The following is a 21,777-nucleotide window of genomic DNA, read 5'->3' as shown; positions in this document are numbered from 1 at the left end:
CTGACAAGGGGAGAACTGTCTCCCCGACTGAGCCTGGTTTCTCACCGGGTTTTTTCTCCATCCTTTCACCGATCGAGTTTTGGTTTCTTGCCTCTGTCGCTTCTGGCAGGCGGAGCTGGGGACACTTCATGTACAGCGATATCGTTGACTTGATTGCAAATTATTGCACAGATACTATTTAAACTGAACTTAGCTGAATGATGTCATCAAAGAGTTCAATAACGAAATGCCTTTAACTGTCATTTTGCTTTTTGACGCACTGTGTTCCTAATTAATGTTGTTCAGTTGCATTGACGCAATACTTTCTGTTTAAAGCGCAATTTAAAAAAAAAAAAAAAAAAAAAAGAGTCCAAACAATGACCCCTGCTACGGGTAGTGTTCCAAGTGTTATGCGACTTCAGCAAATGATGGGTCCATCAGAAATTTTACGGTGCTAGGGCTGGGTCTGCGTCAGAAGAAGCCATGCATTGTTTAGTTATGTCAGTGCAGTGCCGTCAGTTGGGGGAGAAACGGCAGCATGCACGGCTCCTCGTTAGTATAGTGGACAGTATCTCCGCCTGTCACGCGGAAGACCGGGGTTCGATTCCCCGACGGGGAGAGCTGGTTCTTTTCGTCTTCCGAATGATCCATCCAAAATGTTTGGTTGGAGTCGCAGGTCACAGAAGGAGTTCTGCTTCGACGTCAGCCCGAGCCAAAGGACATGCGTTGGCCGGGAATCGAACCCGGGTCAACTGCTTGGAAGGCAGCTATGCTCACCACTATACCACCAACGCAGGCGGAAGTCAGTAGCTTTATTGACGCACTGTGTTCCTAATAAATGTTGTTCAGTTGCATTGACACAATACTTTTTGTTTAAAGCGCAATTAAAAAAAAAAAAAAAAAAAAAAAGAGTCCAAACAATGACCCCTGCTACCGGTAGTGTTGCAAGTGTTATGCGACTTCAGCTAATGATGGGTCCATCCGAAATTATTCCATCCAAAAGTTTTGGGTGGAGGCACAGGTCACAGAGGGAGTTCTGCTTCGACGTCAGCCCGAGCCAAAGGATATGCGTTGGCCGGGAATCGAATCCGGGTCAACTGCTTGGAAGGCAGCTATGCTCACCACTATACCACCAACGCAGTCAGCAGTCAGCAACTTGCGCCGTCACTAAGAAGGCTCGAAGTGCACGAGTCGCCGATAGGGCTAGAGGAGCAGATGAGATCTTTGTTTGGACCCGTCACTAAAGAGAGCCTTCAAGAATTTGCATCCCGTCACGTACAAGAAAGCGCTGCCTTCCCATCCGGCTAAATAAACACGAAGTGGTCAAACGCAGAGAGTGCCTATAATAACCAAAAGCCCAATCAAGGCAATCTCTTTCTCATGCCTCTATCTGAAAAGTTGGATAAAATCTTATATGAAAAAAAAAGTCTTTTAAAGAAATCCCTTATTCCGAGGTCACCGTAGCCACCAGATCCAGTCTGTATCCGCTTCAGTCACCCGGATCCAGTCCGTATCCAGAGAAGATGGTGGATCAACACCTAGAAAGGACCTCTATGGCCCAGAAACACAGCGGAGACCGTGACAACTAGATGAGCCGCAGATACAAATCCCTTGTAAAGACCACCTGGACAAGACCACAGGAAACAGATGATTCTTCTGCACAGTCTGACATTCCTGCAGCCTGGAGCTGATCTACTGGTTTCGTCTGACAAGGGGAGAACTGTCTCCCCGACTGAGCCTGGTTTCTCACCGGGTTTTTTCTCCATCCTTTCACCGATCGAGTTTTGGTTTCTTCCCTCTGTCGCTTCTGGCAGGCGGAGCTGGGGACACTTCATGTACAGCGATATCGTTGACTTGATTGCAAATTATTGCACAGATACTATTTAAACTGAACTTAGCTGAATGATGTCATCAAAGAGTTCAATAACGAAATGCCTTTAACTGTCATTTTGCTTTTTGACGCACTGTGTTCCTAATTAATGTTGTTCAGTTGCATTGACGCAATACTTTTTGTTTAAAGCGCAATTTAAAAAAAAAAAGAGTCCAAACAATGACCCCTGCTACGGGTAGTGTTCCAAGTGTTATGCGACTTCAGCTAATGATGGGTCCATCAGAAATTTTACGGTGCTAGGGCTGGGTCTGCGTCAGAAGAAGCCATGCATTGTTTAGTTATGTCAGTGCAGTGCCGTCAGTTGGGGGAGAAACGGCAGCATGCACGGCTCCTCGTTAGTATAGTGGACAGTATCTCCGCCTGTCACGCGGAAGACCGGGGTTCGATTCCCCGACGGGGAGAGCTGGTTCTTTTCGTCTTCCGAATGATCCATCCAAAATGTTTGGTTGGAGTCGCAGGTCACAGAAGGAGTTCTGCTTCGACGTCAGCCCGAGCCAAAGGACATGCGTTGGCCGGGAATCGAACCCGGGTCAACTGCTTGGAAGGCAGCTATGCTCACCACTATACCACCAACGCAGGCGGAAGTCAGTAGCTTTATTGACGCACTGTGTTCCTAATAAATGTTGTTCAGTTGCATTGACACAATACTTTTTGTTTAAAGCGCAATTAAAAAAAAAAAAAAAAAAAAAGAGTCCAAACAATGACCCCTGCTACGGGTAGTGTTGCAAGTGTTATGCGACTTCAGCTAATGATGGGTCCATCCGAAATTATTCCATCCAAAATTTTGGGTGGAGGCACAGGTCACAGAGGGAGTTCTGCTTCGACGTCAGCCCGAGCCAAAGGACATGCGCACTGCTCTCTCCAACTGCTTGGAAGGCAGCTATGCTCACCACTATACCACCAACGCAGTCAGCAGTCAGCAACTTGCGCCGTCACTAAGAAGGCTCGAAGTGCACGAGTCGCCGATAGGGCTAGAGGAGCAGATGAGATCTTTGTTTGGACCCGTCACTAAAGAGAGCCTTCAAGAATTTGCATCCCGTCACGTACAAGAAAGCGCTGCCTTCCCATCCGGCTAAATAAACACGAAGTGGTCAAACGCAGAGAGTGCCTATAATAACCAAAAGCCCAATCAAGGCAATCTCTTTCTCATGCCTCTATCTGAAAAGTTGGATAAAATCTTATATGAAAAAAAAAGTCTTTTAAAGAAATCCCTTATTCCGAGGTCACCGTAGCCACCAGATCCAGTCTGTATCCGCTTCAGTCACCCGGATCCAGTCCGTATCCAGAGAAGATGGTGGATCAACACCTAGAAAGGACCTCTATGGCCCAGAAACACAGCGGAGACCGTGACAACTAGATGAGCCGCAGATACAAATCCCTTGTAAAGACCACCTGGACAAGACCACAGGAAACAGATGATTCTTCTGCACAGTCTGACATTCCTGCAGCCTGGAGCTGATCTACTGGTTTCGTCTGACAAGGGGAGAACTGTCTCCCCGACTGAGCCTGGTTTCTCACCGGGTTTTTTCTCCATCCTTTCACCGATCGAGTTTTGGTTTCTTGCCTCTGTCGCTTCTGGCAGGCGGAGCTGGGGACACTTCATGTACAGCGATATCGTTGACTTGATTGCAAATTATTGCACAGATACTATTTAAACTGAACTTAGCTGAATGATGTCATCAAAGAGTTCAATAACGAAATGCCTTTAACTGTCATTTTGCTTTTTGACGCACTGTGTTCCTAATTAATGTTGTTCAGTTGCATTGACGCAATACTTTTTGTTTAAAGCGCAATTTAAAAAAAAAAAAAAAAAAAAAGAGTCCAAACAATGACCCCTGCTACGGGTAGTGTTCCAATTGTTATGCGACTTCAGCAAATGATGGGTCCATCAGAAATTTTACGGTGCTAGGGCTGGGTCTGCGTCAGAAGAAGCCATGCATTGTTTAGTTATGTCAGTGCAGTGCCGTCAGTTGGGGGAGAAACGGCAGCATGCACGGCTCCTCGTTAGTATAGTGGACAGTATCTCCGCCTGTCACGCGGAAGACCGGGGTTCGATTCCCCGACGGGGAGAGCTGGTTCTTTTCGTCTTCCGAATGATCCATCCAAAATGTTTGGTTGGAGTCGCAGGTCACAGAAGGAGTTCTGCTTCGACGTCAGCCCGAGCCAAAGGACATGCGTTGGCCGGGAATCGAACCCGGGTCAACTGCTTGGAAGGCAGCTATGCTCACCACTATACCACCAACGCAGGCGGAAGTCAGTAGCTTTATTGACGCACTGTGTTCCTAATAAATGTTGTTCAGTTGCATTGACACAATACTTTTTGTTTAAAGCGCAATTAAAAAAAAAAAAAAAAAAAAAAAGAGTCCAAACAATGACCCCTGCTACCGGTAGTGTTGCAAGTGTTATGCGACTTCAGCTAATGATGGGTCCATCCGAAATTATTCCATCCAAAAGTTTTGGGTGGAGGCACAGGTCACAGAGGGAGTTCTGCTTCGACGTCAGCCCGAGCCAAAGGATATGCGTTGGCCGGGAATCGAATCCGGGTCAACTGCTTGGAAGGCAGCTATGCTCACCACTATACCACCAACGCAGTCAGCAGTCAGCAACTTGCGCCGTCACTAAGAAGGCTCGAAGTGCACGAGTCGCCGATAGGGCTAGAGGAGCAGATGAGATCTTTGTTTGGACCCGTCACTAAAGAGAGCCTTCAAGAATTTGCATCCCGTCACGTACAAGAAAGCGCTGCCTTCCCATCCGGCTAAATAAACACGAAGTGGTCAAACGCAGAGAGTGCCTATAATAACCAAAAGCCCAATCAAGGCAATCTCTTTCTCATGCCTCTATCTGAAAAGTTGGATAAAATCTTATATGAAAAAAAAAGTCTTTTAAAGAAATCCCTTATTCCGAGGTCACCGTAGCCACCAGATCCAGTCTGTATCCGCTTCAGTCACCCGGATCCAGTCCGTATCCAGAGAAGATGGTGGATCAACACCTAGAAAGGACCTCTATGGCCCAGAAACACAGCGGAGACCGTGACAACTAGATGAGCCGCAGATACAAATCCCTTGTAAAGACCACCTGGACAAGACCACAGGAAACAGATGATTCTTCTGCACAGTCTGACATTCCTGCAGCCTGGAGCTGATCTACTGGTTTCGTCTGACAAGGGGAGAACTTTCTCCCCGACTGAGCCTGGTTTCTCACCGGGTTTTTTCTCCATCCTTTCACCGATCGAGTTTTGGTTTCTTGCCTCTGTCGCTTCTGGCAGGCGGAGCTGGGGACACTTCAAGTACAGCGATATCGTTGACTTGATTGCAAATTATTGCACAGATACTATTTAAACTGAACTTAGCTGAATGATGTCATCAAAGAGTTCAATAACGAAATGCCTTTAACTGTCATTTTGCTTTTTGACGCACTGTGTTCCTAATTAATGTTGTTCAGTTGCATTGACGCAATACTTTTTGTTTAAAGCGCAATTTAAAAAAAAAAAAAAAAAAAAAAAGAGTCCAAACAATGACCCCTGCTACGGGTAGTGTTCCAAGTGTTATGCGACTTCAGCTAATGATGGGTCCATCAGAAATTTTACGGTGCTAGGGCTGGGACTGCGTCAGAAGAAGCCATGCATTGTTTAGTTATGTCAGTGCAGTGCCGTCAGTTGGGGGAGAAACGGCAGCATGCACGGCTCCTCGTTAGTATAGTGGACAGTATCTCCGCCTGTCACGCGGAAGACCGGGGTTCGATTCCCCGACGGGGAGAGCTGGTTCTTTTCGTCTTCCGAATGATCCATCCAAAATGTTTGGTTGGAGTCGCAGGTCACAGAAGGAGTTCTGCTTCGACGTCAGCCCGAGCCAAAGGACATGCGTTGGCCGGGAATCGAACCCGGGTCAACTGCTTGGAAGGCAGCTATGCTCACCACTATACCACCAACGCAGGCGGAAGTCAGTAGCTTTATTGACGCACTGTGTTCCTAATAAATGTTGTTCAGTTGCATTGACACAATACTTTTTGTTTAAAGCGCAATTAAAAAAAAAAAAAAAAAAAAAAAGAGTCCAAACAATGACCCCTGCTACCGGTAGTGTTGCAAGTGTTATGCGACTTCAGCTAATGATGGGTCCATCCGAAATTATTCCATCCAAAAGTTTTGGGTGGAGGCACAGGTCACAGAGGGAGTTCTGCTTCGACGTCAGCCCGAGCCAAAGGATATGCGTTGGCCGGGAATCGAATCCGGGTCAACTGCTTGGAAGGCAGCTATGCTCACCACTATACCACCAACGCAGTCAGCAGTCAGCAACTTGCGCCGTCACTAAGAAGGCTCGAAGTGCACGAGTCGCCGATAGGGCTAGAGGAGCAGATGAGATCTTTGTTTGGACCCGTCACTAAAGAGAGCCTTCAAGAATTTGCATCCCGTCACGTACAAGAAAGCGCTGCCTTCCCATCCGGCTAAATAAACACGAAGTGGTCAAACGCAGAGAGTGCCTATAATAACCAAAAGCCCAATCAAGGCAATCTCTTTCTCATGCCTCTATCTGAAAAGTTGGATAAAATCTTATATGAAAAAAAAAGTCTTTTAAAGAAATCCCTTATTCCGAGGTCACCGTAGCCACCAGATCCAGTCTGTATCCGCTTCAGTCACCCGGATCCAGTCCGTATCCAGAGAAGATGGTGGATCAACACCTAGAAAGGACCTCTATGGCCCAGAAACACAGCGGAGACCGTGACAACTAGATGAGCCGCAGATACAAATCCCTTGTAAAGACCACCTGGACAAGACCACAGGAAACAGATGATTCTTCTGCACAGTCTAACATTCCTGCAGCCTGGAGCTGATCTACTGGTTTCGTCTGACAAGGGGAGAACTTTCTCCCCGACTGAGCCTGGTTTCTCACCGGGTTTTTTCTCCATCCTTTCACCGATCGAGTTTTGGTTTCTTGCCTCTGTCGCTTCTGGCAGGCGGAGCTGGGGACACTTCAAGTACAGCGATATCGTTGACTTGATTGCAAATTATTGCACAGATACTATTTAAACTGAACTTAGCTGAATGATGTCATCAAAGAGTTCAATAACGAAATGCCTTTAACTGTCATTTTGCTTTTTGACGCACTGTGTTCCTAATTAATGTTGTTCAGTTGCATTGACGCAATACTTTTTGTTTAAAGCGCAATTTAAAAAAAAAAAAAAAAAAAAAAAGAGTCCAAACAATGACCCCTGCTACGGGTAGTGTTCCAAGTGTTATGCGACTTCAGCTAATGATGGGTCCATCAGAAATTTTACGGTGCTAGGGCTGGGACTGCGTCAGAAGAAGCCATGCATTGTTTAGTTATGTCAGTGCAGTGCCGTCAGTTGGGGGAGAAACGGCAGCATGCACGGCTCCTCGTTAGTATAGTGGACAGTATCTCCGCCTGTCACGCGGAAGACCGGGGTTCGATTCCCCGACGGGGAGAGCTGGTTCTTTTCGTCTTCCGAATGATCCATCCAAAATGTTTGGTTGGAGTCGCAGGTCACAGAAGGAGTTCTGCTTCGACGTCAGCCCGAGCCAAAGGACATGCGTTGGCCGGGAATCGAACCCGGGTCAACTGCTTGGAAGGCAGCTATGCTCACCACTATACCACCAACGCAGGCGGAAGTCAGTAGCTTTATTGACGCACTGTGTTCCTAATAAATGTTGTTCAGTTGCATTGACACAATACTTTTTGTTTAAAGCGCAATTAAAAAAAAAAAAAAAAAAAAAAAGAGTCCAAACAATGACCCCTGCTACCGGTAGTGTTGCAAGTGTTATGCGACTTCAGCTAATGATGGGTCCATCCGAAATTATTCCATCCAAAAGTTTTGGGTGGAGGCACAGGTCACAGAGGGAGTTCTGCTTCGACGTCAGCCCGAGCCAAAGGATATGCGTTGGCCGGGAATCGAATCCGGGTCAACTGCTTGGAAGGCAGCTATGCTCACCACTATACCACCAACGCAGTCAGCAGTCAGCAACTTGCGCCGTCACTAAGAAGGCTCGAAGTGCACGAGTCGCCGATAGGGCTAGAGGAGCAGATGAGATCTTTGTTTGGACCCGTCACTAAAGAGAGCCTTCAAGAATTTGCATCCCGTCACGTACAAGAAAGCGCTGCCTTCCCATCCGGCTAAATAAACACGAAGTGGTCAAACGCAGAGAGTGCCTATAATAACCAAAAGCCCAATCAAGGCAATCTCTTTCTCATGCCTCTATCTGAAAAGTTGGATAAAATCTTATATGAAAAAAAAAGTCTTTTAAAGAAATCCCTTATTCCGAGGTCACCGTAGCCACCAGATCCAGTCTGTATCCGCTTCAGTCACCCGGATCCAGTCCGTATCCAGAGAAGATGGTGGATCAACACCTAGAAAGGACCTCTATGGCCCAGAAACACAGCGGAGACCGTGACAACTAGATGAGCCGCAGATACAAATCCCTTGTAAAGACCACCTGGACAAGACCACAGGAAACAGATGATTCTTCTGCACAGTCTGACATTCCTGCAGCCTGGAGCTGATCTACTGGTTTCGTCTGACAAGGGGAGAACTTTCTCCCCGACTGAGCCTGGTTTCTCACCGGGTTTTTTCTCCATCCTTTCACCGATCGAGTTTTGGTTTCTTGCCTCTGTCGCTTCTGGCAGGCGGAGCTGGGGACACTTCAAGTACAGCGATATCGTTGACTTGATTGCAAATTATTGCACAGATACTATTTAAACTGAACTTAGCTGAATGATGTCATCAAAGAGTTCAATAACGAAATGCCTTTAACTGTCATTTTGCTTTTTGACGCACTGTGTTCCTAATTAATGTTGTTCAGTTGCATTGACGCAATACTTTTTGTTTAAAGCGCAATTTAAAAAAAAAAAAAAAAAAAAAAAGAGTCCAAACAATGACCCCTGCTACGGGTAGTGTTCCAAGTGTTATGCGACTTCAGCTAATGATGGGTCCATCAGAAATTTTACGGTGCTAGGGCTGGGACTGCGTCAGAAGAAGCCATGCATTGTTTAGTTATGTCAGTGCAGTGCCGTCAGTTGGGGGAGAAACGGCAGCATGCACGGCTCCTCGTTAGTATAGTGGACAGTATCTCCGCCTGTCACGCGGAAGACCGGGGTTCGATTCCCCGACGGGGAGAGCTGGTTCTTTTCGTCTTCCGAATGATCCATCCAAAATGTTTGGTTGGAGTCGCAGGTCACAGAAGGAGTTCTGCTTCGACGTCAGCCCGAGCCAAAGGACATGCGTTGGCCGGGAATCGAACCCGGGTCAACTGCTTGGAAGGCAGCTATGCTCACCACTATACCACCAACGCAGGCGGAAGTCAGTAGCTTTATTGACGCACTGTGTTCCTAATAAATGTTGTTCAGTTGCATTGACACAATACTTTTTGTTTAAAGCGCAATTAAAAAAAAAAAAAAAAAAAAAAAGAGTCCAAACAATGACCCCTGCTACCGGTAGTGTTGCAAGTGTTATGCGACTTCAGCTAATGATGGGTCCATCCGAAATTATTCCATCCAAAAGTTTTGGGTGGAGGCACAGGTCACAGAGGGAGTTCTGCTTCGACGTCAGCCCGAGCCAAAGGATATGCGTTGGCCGGGAATCGAATCCGGGTCAACTGCTTGGAAGGCAGCTATGCTCACCACTATACCACCAACGCAGTCAGCAGTCAGCAACTTGCGCCGTCACTAAGAAGGCTCGAAGTGCACGAGTCGCCGATAGGGCTAGAGGAGCAGATGAGATCTTTGTTTGGACCCGTCACTAAAGAGAGCCTTCAAGAATTTGCATCCCGTCACGTACAAGAAAGCGCTGCCTTCCCATCCGGCTAAATAAACACGAAGTGGTCAAACGCAGAGAGTGCCTATAATAACCAAAAGCCCAATCAAGGCAATCTCTTTCTCATGCCTCTATCTGAAAAGTTGGATAAAATCTTATATGAAAAAAAAAGTCTTTTAAAGAAATCCCTTATTCCGAGGTCACCGTAGCCACCAGATCCAGTCTGTATCCGCTTCAGTCACCCGGATCCAGTCCGTATCCAGAGAAGATGGTGGATCAACACCTAGAAAGGACCTCTATGGCCCAGAAACACAGCGGAGACCGTGACAACTAGATGAGCCGCAGATACAAATCCCTTGTAAAGACCACCTGGACAAGACCACAGGAAACAGATGATTCTTCTGCACAGTCTGACATTCCTGCAGCCTGGAGCTGATCTACTGGTTTCGTCTGACAAGGGGAGAACTTTCTCCCCGACTGAGCCTGGTTTCTCACCGGGTTTTTTCTCCATCCTTTCACCGATCGAGTTTTGGTTTCTTGCCTCTGTCGCTTCTGGCAGGCGGAGCTGGGGACACTTCAAGTACAGCGATATCGTTGACTTGATTGCAAATTATTGCACAGATACTATTTAAACTGAACTTAGCTGAATGATGTCATCAAAGAGTTCAATAACGAAATGCCTTTAACTGTCATTTTGCTTTTTGACGCACTGTGTTCCTAATTAATGTTGTTCAGTTGCATTGACGCAATACTTTTTGTTTAAAGCGCAATTTAAAAAAAAAAAAAAAAAAAAAAAGAGTCCAAACAATGACCCCTGCTACGGGTAGTGTTCCAAGTGTTATGCGACTTCAGCTAATGATGGGTCCATCAGAAATTTTACGGTGCTAGGGCTGGGACTGCGTCAGAAGAAGCCATGCATTGTTTAGTTATGTCAGTGCAGTGCCGTCAGTTGGGGGAGAAACGGCAGCATGCACGGCTCCTCGTTAGTATAGTGGACAGTATCTCCGCCTGTCACGCGGAAGACCGGGGTTCGATTCCCCGACGGGGAGAGCTGGTTCTTTTCGTCTTCCGAATGATCCATCCAAAATGTTTGGTTGGAGTCGCAGGTCACAGAAGGAGTTCTGCTTCGACGTCAGCCCGAGCCAAAGGACATGCGTTGGCCGGGAATCGAACCCGGGTCAACTGCTTGGAAGGCAGCTATGCTCACCACTATACCACCAACGCAGGCGGAAGTCAGTAGCTTTATTGACGCACTGTGTTCCTAATAAATGTTGTTCAGTTGCATTGACACAATACTTTTTGTTTAAAGCGCAATTAAAAAAAAAAAAAAAAAAAAAGAGTCCAAACAATGACCCCTGCTACCGGTAGTGTTGCAAGTGTTATGCGACTTCAGCTAATGATGGGTCCATCCGAAATTATTCCATCCAAAAGTTTTGGGTGGAGGCACAGGTCACAGAGGGAGTTCTGCTTCGACGTCAGCCCGAGCCAAAGGATATGCGTTGGCCGGGAATCGAATCCGGGTCAACTGCTTGGAAGGCAGCTATGCTCACCACTATACCACCAACGCAGTCAGCAGTCAGCAACTTGCGCCGTCACTAAGAAGGCTCGAAGTGCACGAGTCGCCGATAGGGCTAGAGGAGCAGATGAGATCTTTGTTTGGACCCGTCACTAAAGAGAGCCTTCAAGAATTTGCATCCCGTCACGTACAAGAAAGCGCTGCCTTCCCATCCGGCTAAATAAACACGAAGTGGTCAAACGCAGAGAGTGCCTATTCAGACGATGACCAGTGGCAAGCCCTCTCGCAGCATGCTGCCGGACGGTCAAACTGATTCTGCTCTTGACATTTCGATGTAGCTCTGCTGTGAGCAGAGCACCCAAAAATACAGGTCACTCGCAAAAGTTCCCCTCCACGGAAATCTTTAGTAAAAGGCGAAAGATTTATGCGACAATGAAGAGAAACTCGAGCTGTGTCTCCAAACCCTCGGGCCTGTGCGCTGCCTCTGTTAAACTACTACGCTCGCCAAGGGTCATCAAGGGTGACAATGCCTGCCCACATGTGTTTAGTCAGCACCCCCCCCCCCCCCCCACTCCAAAAGGGAGGAGTAAAACTCAAAAAAGTCCTCTCGGTCCACCAATAACCAAAAGCCCAATCAAGGCAATCTCTTTCTCATGCCTCTATCTGAAAAGTTGGATAAAATCTTATATGAAAAAAAAAGTCTTTTAAAGAAATCCCTTATTCCGAGGTCACCGTAGCCACCAGATCCAGTCTGTATCCGCTTCAGTCACCCGGATCCAGTCCGTATCCAGAGAAGATGGTGGATCAACACCTAGAAAGGACCTCTATGGCCCAGAAACACAGCGGAGACCGTGACAACTAGATGAGCCGCAGATACAAATCCCTTGTAAAGACCACCTGGACAAGACCACAGGAAACAGATGATTCTTCTGCACAGTCTGACATTCCTGCAGCCTGGAGCTGATCTACTGGTTTCGTCTGACAAGGGGAGAACTGTCTCCCCGACTGAGCCTGGTTTCTCACCGGGTTTTTTCTCCATCCTTTCACCGATCGAGTTTTGGTTTCTTCCCTCTGTCGCTTCTGGCAGGCGGAGCTGGGGACACTTCATGTACAGCGATATCGTTGACTTGATTGCAAATTATTGCACAGATACTATTTAAACTGAACTTAGCTGAATGATGTCATCAAAGAGTTCAATAACGAAATGCCTTTAACTGTCATTTTGCTTTTTGACGCACTGTGTTCCTAATTAATGTTGTTCAGTTGCATTGACGCAATACTTTTTGTTTAAAGCGCAATTTAAAAAAAAAAAGAGTCCAAACAATGACCCCTGCTACGGGTAGTGTTCCAAGTGTTATGCGACTTCAGCTAATGATGGGTCCATCAGAAATTTTACGGTGCTAGGGCTGGGTCTGCGTCAGAAGAAGCCATGCATTGTTTAGTTATGTCAGTGCAGTGCCGTCAGTTGGGGGAGAAACGGCAGCATGCACGGCTCCTCGTTAGTATAGTGGACAGTATCTCCGCCTGTCACGCGGAAGACCGGGGTTCGATTCCCCGACGGGGAGAGCTGGTTCTTTTCGTCTTCCGAATGATCCATCCAAAATGTTTGGTTGGAGTCGCAGGTCACAGAAGGAGTTCTGCTTCGACGTCAGCCCGAGCCAAAGGACATGCGTTGGCCGGGAATCGAACCCGGGTCAACTGCTTGGAAGGCAGCTATGCTCACCACTATACCACCAACGCAGGCGGAAGTCAGTAGCTTTATTGACGCACTGTGTTCCTAATAAATGTTGTTCAGTTGCATTGACACAATACTTTTTGTTTAAAGCGCAATTAAAAAAAAAAAAAAAAAAAAAAGAGTCCAAACAATGACCCCTGCTACGGGTAGTGTTGCAAGTGTTATGCGACTTCAGCTAATGATGGGTCCATCCGAAATTATTCCATCCAAAATTTTGGGTGGAGGCACAGGTCACAGAGGGAGTTCTGCTTCGACGTCAGCCCGAGCCAAAGGACATGCGCACTGCTCTCTCCAACTGCTTGGAAGGCAGCTATGCTCACCACTATACCACCAACGCAGTCAGCAGTCAGCAACTTGCGCCGTCACTAAGAAGGCTCGAAGTGCACGAGTCGCCGATAGGGCTAGAGGAGCAGATGAGATCTTTGTTTGGACCCGTCACTAAAGAGAGCCTTCAAGAATTTGCATCCCGTCACGTACAAGAAAGCGCTGCCTTCCCATCCGGCTAAATAAACACGAAGTGGTCAAACGCAGAGAGTGCCTATAATAACCAAAAGCCCAATCAAGGCAATCTCTTTCTCATGCCTCTATCTGAAAAGTTGGATAAAATCTTATATGAAAAAAAAAGTCTTTTAAAGAAATCCCTTATTCCGAGGTCACCGTAGCCACCAGATCCAGTCTGTATCCGCTTCAGTCACCCGGATCCAGTCCGTATCCAGAGAAGATGGTGGATCAACACCTAGAAAGGACCTCTATGGCCCAGAAACACAGCGGAGACCGTGACAACTAGATGAGCCGCAGATACAAATCCCTTGTAAAGACCACCTGGACAAGACCACAGGAAACAGATGATTCTTCTGCACAGTCTGACATTCCTGCAGCCTGGAGCTGATCTACTGGTTTCGTCTGACAAGGGGAGAACTGTCTCCCCGACTGAGCCTGGTTTCTCACCGGGTTTTTTCTCCATCCTTTCACCGATCGAGTTTTGGTTTCTTGCCTCTGTCGCTTCTGGCAGGCGGAGCTGGGGACACTTCATGTACAGCGATATCGTTGACTTGATTGCAAATTATTGCACAGATACTATTTAAACTGAACTTAGCTGAATGATGTCATCAAAGAGTTCAATAACGAAATGCCTTTAACTGTCATTTTGCTTTTTGACGCACTGTGTTCCTAATTAATGTTGTTCAGTTGCATTGACGCAATACTTTCTGTTTAAAGCGCAATTTAAAAAAAAAAAAAAAAAAAAAAGAGTCCAAACAATGACCCCTGCTACGGGTAGTGTTCCAAGTGTTATGCGACTTCAGCAAATGATGGGTCCATCAGAAATTTTACGGTGCTAGGGCTGGGTCTGCGTCAGAAGAAGCCATGCATTGTTTAGTTATGTCAGTGCAGTGCCGTCAGTTGGGGGAGAAACGGCAGCATGCACGGCTCCTCGTTAGTATAGTGGACAGTATCTCCGCCTGTCACGCGGAAGACCGGGGTTCGATTCCCCGACGGGGAGAGCTGGTTCTTTTCGTCTTCCGAATGATCCATCCAAAATGTTTGGTTGGAGTCGCAGGTCACAGAAGGAGTTCTGCTTCGACGTCAGCCCGAGCCAAAGGACATGCGTTGGCCGGGAATCGAACCCGGGTCAACTGCTTGGAAGGCAGCTATGCTCACCACTATACCACCAACGCAGGCGGAAGTCAGTAGCTTTATTGACGCACTGTGTTCCTAATAAATGTTGTTCAGTTGCATTGACACAATACTTTTTGTTTAAAGCGCAATTAAAAAAAAAAAAAAAAAAAAAAAAGAGTCCAAACAATGACCCCTGCTACCGGTAGTGTTGCAAGTGTTATGCGACTTCAGCTAATGATGGGTCCATCCGAAATTATTCCATCCAAAAGTTTTGGGTGGAGGCACAGGTCACAGAGGGAGTTCTGCTTCGACGTCAGCCCGAGCCAAAGGATATGCGTTGGCCGGGAATCGAATCCGGGTCAACTGCTTGGAAGGCAGCTATGCTCACCACTATACCACCAACGCAGTCAGCAGTCAGCAACTTGCGCCGTCACTAAGAAGGCTCGAAGTGCACGAGTCGCCGATAGGGCTAGAGGAGCAGATGAGATCTTTGTTTGGACCCGTCACTAAAGAGAGCCTTCAAGAATTTGCATCCCGTCACGTACAAGAAAGCGCTGCCTTCCCATCCGGCTAAATAAACACGAAGTGGTCAAACGCAGAGAGTGCCTATAATAACCAAAAGCCCAATCAAGGCAATCTCTTTCTCATGCCTCTATCTGAAAAGTTGGATAAAATCTTATATGAAAAAAAAAGTCTTTTAAAGAAATCCCTTATTCCGAGGTCACCGTAGCCACCAGATCCAGTCTGTATCCGCTTCAGTCACCCGGATCCAGTCCGTATCCAGAGAAGATGGTGGATCAACACCTAGAAAGGACCTCTATGGCCCAGAAACACAGCGGAGACCGTGACAACTAGATGAGCCGCAGATACAAATCCCTTGTAAAGACCACCTGGACAAGACCACAGGAAACAGATGATTCTTCTGCACAGTCTGACATTCCTGCAGCCTGGAGCTGATCTACTGGTTTCGTCTGACAAGGGGAGAACTGTCTCCCCGACTGAGCCTGGTTTCTCACCGGGTTTTTTCTCCATCCTTTCACCGATCGAGTTTTGGTTTCTTCCCTCTGTCGCTTCTGGCAGGCGGAGCTGGGGACACTTCATGTACAGCGATATCGTTGACTTGATTGCAAATTATTGCACAGATACTATTTAAACTGAACTTAGCTGAATGATGTCATCAAAGAGTTCAATAACGAAATGCCTTTAACTGTCATTTTGCTTTTTGACGCACTGTGTTCCTAATTAATGTTGTTCAGTTGCATTGACGCAATACTTTTTGTTTAAAGCGCAATTTAAAAAAAAAAAGAGTCCAAACAATGACCCCTGCTACGGGTAGTGTTCCAAGTGTTATGCGACTTCAGCTAATGATGGGTCCATCAGAAATTTTACGGTGCTAGGGCTGGGTCTGCGTCAGAAGAAGCCATGCATTGTTTAGTTATGTCAGTGCAGTGCCGTCAGTTGGGGGAGAAACGGCAGCATGCACGGCTCCTCGTTAGTATAGTGGACAGTATCTCCGCCTGTCACGCGGAAGACCGGGGTTCGATTCCCCGACGGGGAGAGCTGGTTCTTTTCGTCTTCCGAATGATCCATCCAAAATGTTTGGTTGGAGTCGCAGGTCACAGAAGGAGTTCTGCTTCGACGTCAGCCCGAGCCAAAGGACATGCGTTGGCCGGGAATCGAACCCGGGTCAACTGCTTGGAAGGCAGCTATGCTCACCACTATACCACCAACGCAGGCGGAAGTCAGTAGCTTTATTGACGCACTGTGTTCCTAATAAATGTTGTTCAGTTGCATTGACACAATACTTTTTGTTTAAAGCGCAATTAAAAAAAAAAAAAAAAAAAAAAGAGTCCAAACAATGACCCCTGCTACGGGTAGTGTTGCAAGTGTTATGCGACTTCAGCTAATGATGGGTCCATCCGAAATTATTCCATCCAAAATTTTGGGTGGAGGCACAGGTCACAGAGGGAGTTCTGCTTCGACGTCAGCCCGAGCCAAAGGACATGCGCACTGCTCTCTCCAACTGCTTGGAAGGCAGCTATGCTCACCACTATACCACCAACGCAGTCAGCAGTCAGCAACTTGCGCCGTCACTAAGAAGGCTCGAAGTGCACGAGTCGCCGATAGGGCTAGAGGAGCAGATGAGATCTTTGTTTGGACCCGTCACTAAAGAGAGCCTTCAAGAATTTGCATCCCGTCACGTACAAGAAAGCGCTGCCTTCCCATCCGGCTAAATAAACACGAAGTGGTCAAACGCAGAGAGTGCCTATAATAACCAAAAGCCCAATCAAGGCAATCTCTTTCTCATGCCTCTATCTGAAAAGTTGGATAAAATCTTATATGAAAAAAAAAGTCTTTTAAAGAAATCCCTTATTCCGAGGTCACCGTAGCCACCAGATCCAGTCTGTATCCGCTTCAGTCACCCGGATCCAGTCCGTATCCAGAGAAGATGGTGGATCAACACCTAGAAAGGACCTCTATGGCCCAGAAACACAGCGGAGACCGTGACAACTAGATGAGCCGCAGATACAAATCCCTTGTAAAGACCACCTGGACAAGACCACAGGAAACAGATGATTCTTCTGCACAGTCTGACATTCCTGCAGCCTGGAGCTGATCTACTGGTTTCGTCTGACAAGGGGAGAACTGTCTCCCCGACTGAGCCTGGTTTCTCACCGGGTTTTTTCTCCATCCTTTCACCGATCGAGTTTTGGTTTCTTGCCTCTGTCGCTTCTGGCAGGCGGAGCTGGGGACACTTCATGTACAGCGATATCGTTGACTTGATTGCAAATTATTGCACAGATACTATTTAAACTGAACTTAGCTGAATGATGTCATCAAAGAGTTCAATAACGAAATGCCTTTAACTGTCATTTTGCTTTTTGACGCACTGTGTTCCTAATTAATGTTGTTCAGTTGCATTGACGCAATACTTTTTGTTTAAAGCGCAATTTAAAAAAAAAAAAAAAAAAAAAGAGTCCAAACAATGACCCCTGCTACGGGTAGTGTTCCAATTGTTATGCGACTTCAGCAAATGATGGGTCCATCAGAAATTTTACGGTGCTAGGGCTGGGTCTGCGTCAGAAGAAGCCATGCATTGTTTAGTTATGTCAGTGCAGTGCCGTCAGTTGGGGGAGAAACGGCAGCATGCACGGCTCCTCGTTAGTATAGTGGACAGTATCTCCGCCTGTCACGCGGAAGACCGGGGTTCGATTCCCCGACGGGGAGAGCTGGTTCTTTTCGTCTTCCGAATGATCCATCCAAAATGTTTGGTTGGAGTCGCAGGTCACAGAAGGAGTTCTGCTTCGACGTCAGCCCGAGCCAAAGGACATGCGTTGGCCGGGAATCGAACCCGGGTCAACTGCTTGGAAGGCAGCTATGCTCACCACTATACCACCAACGCAGGCGGAAGTCAGTAGCTTTATTGACGCACTGTGTTCCTAATAAATGTTGTTCAGTTGCATTGACACAATACTTTTTGTTTAAAGCGCAATTAAAAAAAAAAAAAAAAAAAAAAAGAGTCCAAACAATGACCCCTGCTACCGGTAGTGTTGCAAGTGTTATGCGACTTCAGCTAATGATGGGTCCATCCGAAATTATTCCATCCAAAAGTTTTGGGTGGAGGCACAGGTCACAGAGGGAGTTCTGCTTCGACGTCAGCCCGAGCCAAAGGATATGCGTTGGCCGGGAATCGAATCCGGGTCAACTGCTTGGAAGGCAGCTATGCTCACCACTATACCACCAACGCAGTCAGCAGTCAGCAACTTGCGCCGTCACTAAGAAGGCTCGAAGTGCACGAGTCGCCGATAGGGCTAGAGGAGCAGATGAGATCTTTGTTTGGACCCGTCACTAAAGAGAGCCTTCAAGAATTTGCATCCCGTCACGTACAAGAAAGCGCTGCCTTCCCATCCGGCTAAATAAACACGAAGTGGTCAAACGCAGAGAGTGCCTATAATAACCAAAAGCCCAATCAAGGCAATCTCTTTCTCATGCCTCTATCTGAAAAGTTGGATAAAATCTTATATGAAAAAAAAAGTCTTTTAAAGAAATCCCTTATTCCGAGGTCACCGTAGCCACCAGATCCAGTCTGTATCCGCTTCAGTCACCCGGATCCAGTCCGTATCCAGAGAAGATGGTGGATCAACACCTAGAAAGGACCTCTATGGCCCAGAAACACAGCGGAGACCGTGACAACTAGATGAGCCGCAGATACAAATCCCTTGTAAAGACCACCTGGACAAGACCACAGGAAACAGATGATTCTTCTGCACAGTCTGACATTCCTGCAGCCTGGAGCTGATCTACTGGTTTCGTCTGACAAGGGGAGAACTTTCTCCCCGACTGAGCCTGGTTTCTCACCGGGTTTTTTCTCCATCCTTTCACCGATCGAGTTTTGGTTTCTTGCCTCTGTCGCTTCTGGCAGGCGGAGCTGGGGACACTTCAAGTACAGCGATATCGTTGACTTGATTGCAAATTATTGCACAGATACTATTTAAACTGAACTTAGCTGAATGATGTCATCAAAGAGTTCAATAACGAAATGCCTTTAACTGTCATTTTGCTTTTTGACGCACTGTGTTCCTAATTAATGTTGTTCAGTTGCATTGACGCAATACTTTTTGTTTAAAGCGCAATTTAAAAAAAAAAAAAAAAAAAAAAAGAGTCCAAACAATGACCCCTGCTACGGGTAGTGTTCCAAGTGTTATGCGACTTCAGCTAATGATGGGTCCATCAGAAATTTTACGGTGCTAGGGCTGGGACTGCGTCAGAAGAAGCCATGCATTGTTTAGTTATGTCAGTGCAGTGCCGTCAGTTGGGGGAGAAACGGCAGCATGCACGGCTCCTCGTTAGTATAGTGGACAGTATCTCCGCCTGTCACGCGGAAGACCGGGGTTCGATTCCCCGACGGGGAGAGCTGGTTCTTTTCGTCTTCCGAATGATCCATCCAAAATGTTTGGTTGGAGTCGCAGGTCACAGAAGGAGTTCTGCTTCGACGTCAGCCCGAGCCAAAGGACATGCGTTGGCCGGGAATCGAACCCGGGTCAACTGCTTGGAAGGCAGCTATGCTCACCACTATACCACCAACGCAGGCGGAAGTCAGTAGCTTTATTGACGCACTGTGTTCCTAATAAATGTTGTTCAGTTGCATTGACACAATACTTTTTGTTTAAAGCGCAATTAAAAAAAAAAAAAAAAAAAAAAAGAGTCCAAACAATGACCCCTGCTACCGGTAGTGTTGCAAGTGTTATGCGACTTCAGCTAATGATGGGTCCATCCGAAATTATTCCATCCAAAAGTTTTGGGTGGAGGCACAGGTCACAGAGGGAGTTCTGCTTCGACGTCAGCCCGAGCCAAAGGATATGCGTTGGCCGGGAATCGAATCCGGGTCAACTGCTTGGAAGGCAGCTATGCTCACCACTATACCACCAACGCAGTCAGCAGTCAGCAACTTGCGCCGTCACTAAGAAGGCTCGAAGTGCACGAGTCGCCGATAGGGCTAGAGGAGCAGATGAGATCTTTGTTTGGACCCGTCACTAAAGAGAGCCTTCAAGAATTTGCATCCCGTCACGTACAAGAAAGCGCTGCCTTCCCATCCGGCTAAATAAACACGAAGTGGTCAAACGCAGAGAGTGCCTATAATAACCAAAAGCCCAATCAAGGCAATCTCTTTCTCATGCCTCTATCTGAAAAGTTGGATAAAATCTTATATGAAAAAAAAAGTCTTTTAAAGAAATCCCTTATTCCGAGGTCACCGTAGCCACCAGATCCAGTCTGTATCCGCTTCAGTCACCCGGATCCAGTCCGTATCCAGAGAAGATGGTGGATCAACACCTAGAAAGGACCTCTATGGCCCAGAAACACAGCGGAGACCGTGACAACTAGATGAGCCGCAGATACAAATCCCTTGTAAAGACCACCTGGACAAGACCACAGGAAACAGATGATTCTTCTGCACAGTCTGACATTCCTGCAGCCTGGAGCTGATCTACTGGTTTCGTCTGACAAGGGGAGAACTGTCTCCCCGACTGAGCCTGGTTTCTCACCGGGTTTTTTCTCCATCCTTTCACCGATCGAGTTTTGGTTTCTTGCCTCTGTCGCTTCTGGCAGGCGGAGCTGGGGACACTTCATGTACAGCGATATCGTTGACTTGATTGCAAATTATTGCACAGATACTATTTAAACTGAACTTAGCTGAATGATGTCATCAAAGAGTTCAATAACGAAATGCCTTTAACTGTCATTTTGCTTTTTGACGCACTGTGTTCCTAATTAATGTTGTTCAGTTGCATTGACGCAATACTTTTTGTTTAAAGCGCAATTTAAAAAAAAAAAAAAAAAAAAAGAGTCCAAACAATGACCCCTGCTACGGGTAGTGTTCCAATTGTTATGCGACTTCAGCAAATGATGGGTCCATCAGAAATTTTACGGTGCTAGGGCTGGGTCTGCGTCAGAAGAAGCCATGCATTGTTTAGTTATGTCAGTGCAGTGCCGTCAGTTGGGGGAGAAACGGCAGCATGCACGGCTCCTCGTTAGTATAGTGGACAGTATCTCCGCCTGTCACGCGGAAGACCGGGGTTCGATTCCCCGACGGGGAGAGCTGGTTCTTTTCGTCTTCCGAATGATCCATCCAAAATGTTTGGTTGGAGTCGCAGGTCACAGAAGGAGTTCTGCTTCGACGTCAGCCCGAGCCAAAGGACATGCGTTGGCCGGGAATCGAACCCGGGTCAACTGCTTGGAAGGCAGCTATGCTCACCACTATACCACCAACGCAGGCGGAAGTCAGTAGCTTTATTGACGCACTGTGTTCCTAATAAATGTTGTTCAGTTGCATTGACACAATACTTTTTGTTTAAAGCGCAATTAAAAAAAAAAAAAAAAAAAAAAAGAGTCCAAACAATGACCCCTGCTACCGGTAGTGTTGCAAGTGTTATGCGACTTCAGCTAATGATGGGTCCATCCGAAATTATTCCATCCAAAAGTTTTGGGTGGAGGCACAGGTCACAGAGGGAGTTCTGCTTCGACGTCAGCCCGAGCCAAAGGATATGCGTTGGCCGGGAATCGAATCCGGGTCAACTGCTTGGAAGGCAGCTATGCTCACCACTATACCACCAACGCAGTCAGCAGTCAGCAACTTGCGCCGTCACTAAGAAGGCTCGAAGTGCACGAGTCGCCGATAGGGCTAGAGGAGCAGATGAGATCTTTGTTTGGACCCGTCACTAAAGAGAGCCTTCAAGAATTTGCATCCCGTCACGTACAAGAAAGCGCTGCCTTCCCATC

General features: G+C 47.0%; 14 non-coding genes across 14 annotated transcripts; 13 read left to right on the top strand and 1 right to left on the bottom strand.

The window, feature by feature from the left end:
- The first annotated feature begins 526 nt into the window (after positions 1-526).
- Positions 527-598, top strand: trnad-guc (transfer RNA aspartic acid (anticodon GUC)). The gene has a single exon. It is a non-coding gene; the product is annotated as a tRNA-Asp (tRNA).
- Positions 599-2,199: 1,601 nt separating this feature from the next.
- trnad-guc (transfer RNA aspartic acid (anticodon GUC)) lies at positions 2,200-2,271 on the top strand. The gene has a single exon. It is a non-coding gene; the product is annotated as a tRNA-Asp (tRNA).
- Positions 2,272-3,868: 1,597 nt separating this feature from the next.
- Positions 3,869-3,940, top strand: trnad-guc (transfer RNA aspartic acid (anticodon GUC)). The gene has a single exon. It is a non-coding gene; the product is annotated as a tRNA-Asp (tRNA).
- Positions 3,941-5,553: 1,613 nt separating this feature from the next.
- trnad-guc (transfer RNA aspartic acid (anticodon GUC)) lies at positions 5,554-5,625 on the top strand. Its single transcript has one exon. It is a non-coding gene; the product is annotated as a tRNA-Asp (tRNA).
- Positions 5,626-7,238: 1,613 nt separating this feature from the next.
- trnad-guc (transfer RNA aspartic acid (anticodon GUC)) lies at positions 7,239-7,310 on the top strand. The gene has a single exon. It is a non-coding gene; the product is annotated as a tRNA-Asp (tRNA).
- A 1,613-nt stretch (positions 7,311-8,923) lies between these two features.
- trnad-guc (transfer RNA aspartic acid (anticodon GUC)) lies at positions 8,924-8,995 on the top strand. The gene has a single exon. It is a non-coding gene; the product is annotated as a tRNA-Asp (tRNA).
- Positions 8,996-10,608: 1,613 nt separating this feature from the next.
- On the top strand, positions 10,609-10,680 carry trnad-guc (transfer RNA aspartic acid (anticodon GUC)). Its single transcript has one exon. It is a non-coding gene; the product is annotated as a tRNA-Asp (tRNA).
- An 803-nt stretch (positions 10,681-11,483) lies between these two features.
- On the bottom strand, positions 11,484-11,598 carry LOC127980479 (U5 spliceosomal RNA). The gene has a single exon (XR_008159503.1). It is a non-coding gene; the product is annotated as a U5 spliceosomal RNA (small nuclear RNA).
- Positions 11,599-12,640: 1,042 nt separating this feature from the next.
- trnad-guc (transfer RNA aspartic acid (anticodon GUC)) lies at positions 12,641-12,712 on the top strand. The gene has a single exon. It is a non-coding gene; the product is annotated as a tRNA-Asp (tRNA).
- Positions 12,713-14,311: 1,599 nt separating this feature from the next.
- trnad-guc (transfer RNA aspartic acid (anticodon GUC)) lies at positions 14,312-14,383 on the top strand. Its single transcript has one exon. It is a non-coding gene; the product is annotated as a tRNA-Asp (tRNA).
- A 1,602-nt stretch (positions 14,384-15,985) lies between these two features.
- Positions 15,986-16,057, top strand: trnad-guc (transfer RNA aspartic acid (anticodon GUC)). The gene has a single exon. It is a non-coding gene; the product is annotated as a tRNA-Asp (tRNA).
- Positions 16,058-17,655: 1,598 nt separating this feature from the next.
- Positions 17,656-17,727, top strand: trnad-guc (transfer RNA aspartic acid (anticodon GUC)). Its single transcript has one exon. It is a non-coding gene; the product is annotated as a tRNA-Asp (tRNA).
- Positions 17,728-19,340: 1,613 nt separating this feature from the next.
- trnad-guc (transfer RNA aspartic acid (anticodon GUC)) lies at positions 19,341-19,412 on the top strand. Its single transcript has one exon. It is a non-coding gene; the product is annotated as a tRNA-Asp (tRNA).
- A 1,611-nt stretch (positions 19,413-21,023) lies between these two features.
- On the top strand, positions 21,024-21,095 carry trnad-guc (transfer RNA aspartic acid (anticodon GUC)). Its single transcript has one exon. It is a non-coding gene; the product is annotated as a tRNA-Asp (tRNA).
- The last annotated feature ends 682 nt before the right edge of the window (positions 21,096-21,777 follow it).

The sequence above is a fragment of the Carassius gibelio genome, chromosome B19, assembly GCF_023724105.1.
Source record: "Carassius gibelio isolate Cgi1373 ecotype wild population from Czech Republic chromosome B19, carGib1.2-hapl.c, whole genome shotgun sequence".
Lineage (NCBI taxonomy): Eukaryota > Metazoa > Chordata > Actinopteri > Cypriniformes > Cyprinidae > Carassius > Carassius gibelio.
This window is presented reverse-complemented; position numbering and strand designations above follow the sequence as displayed.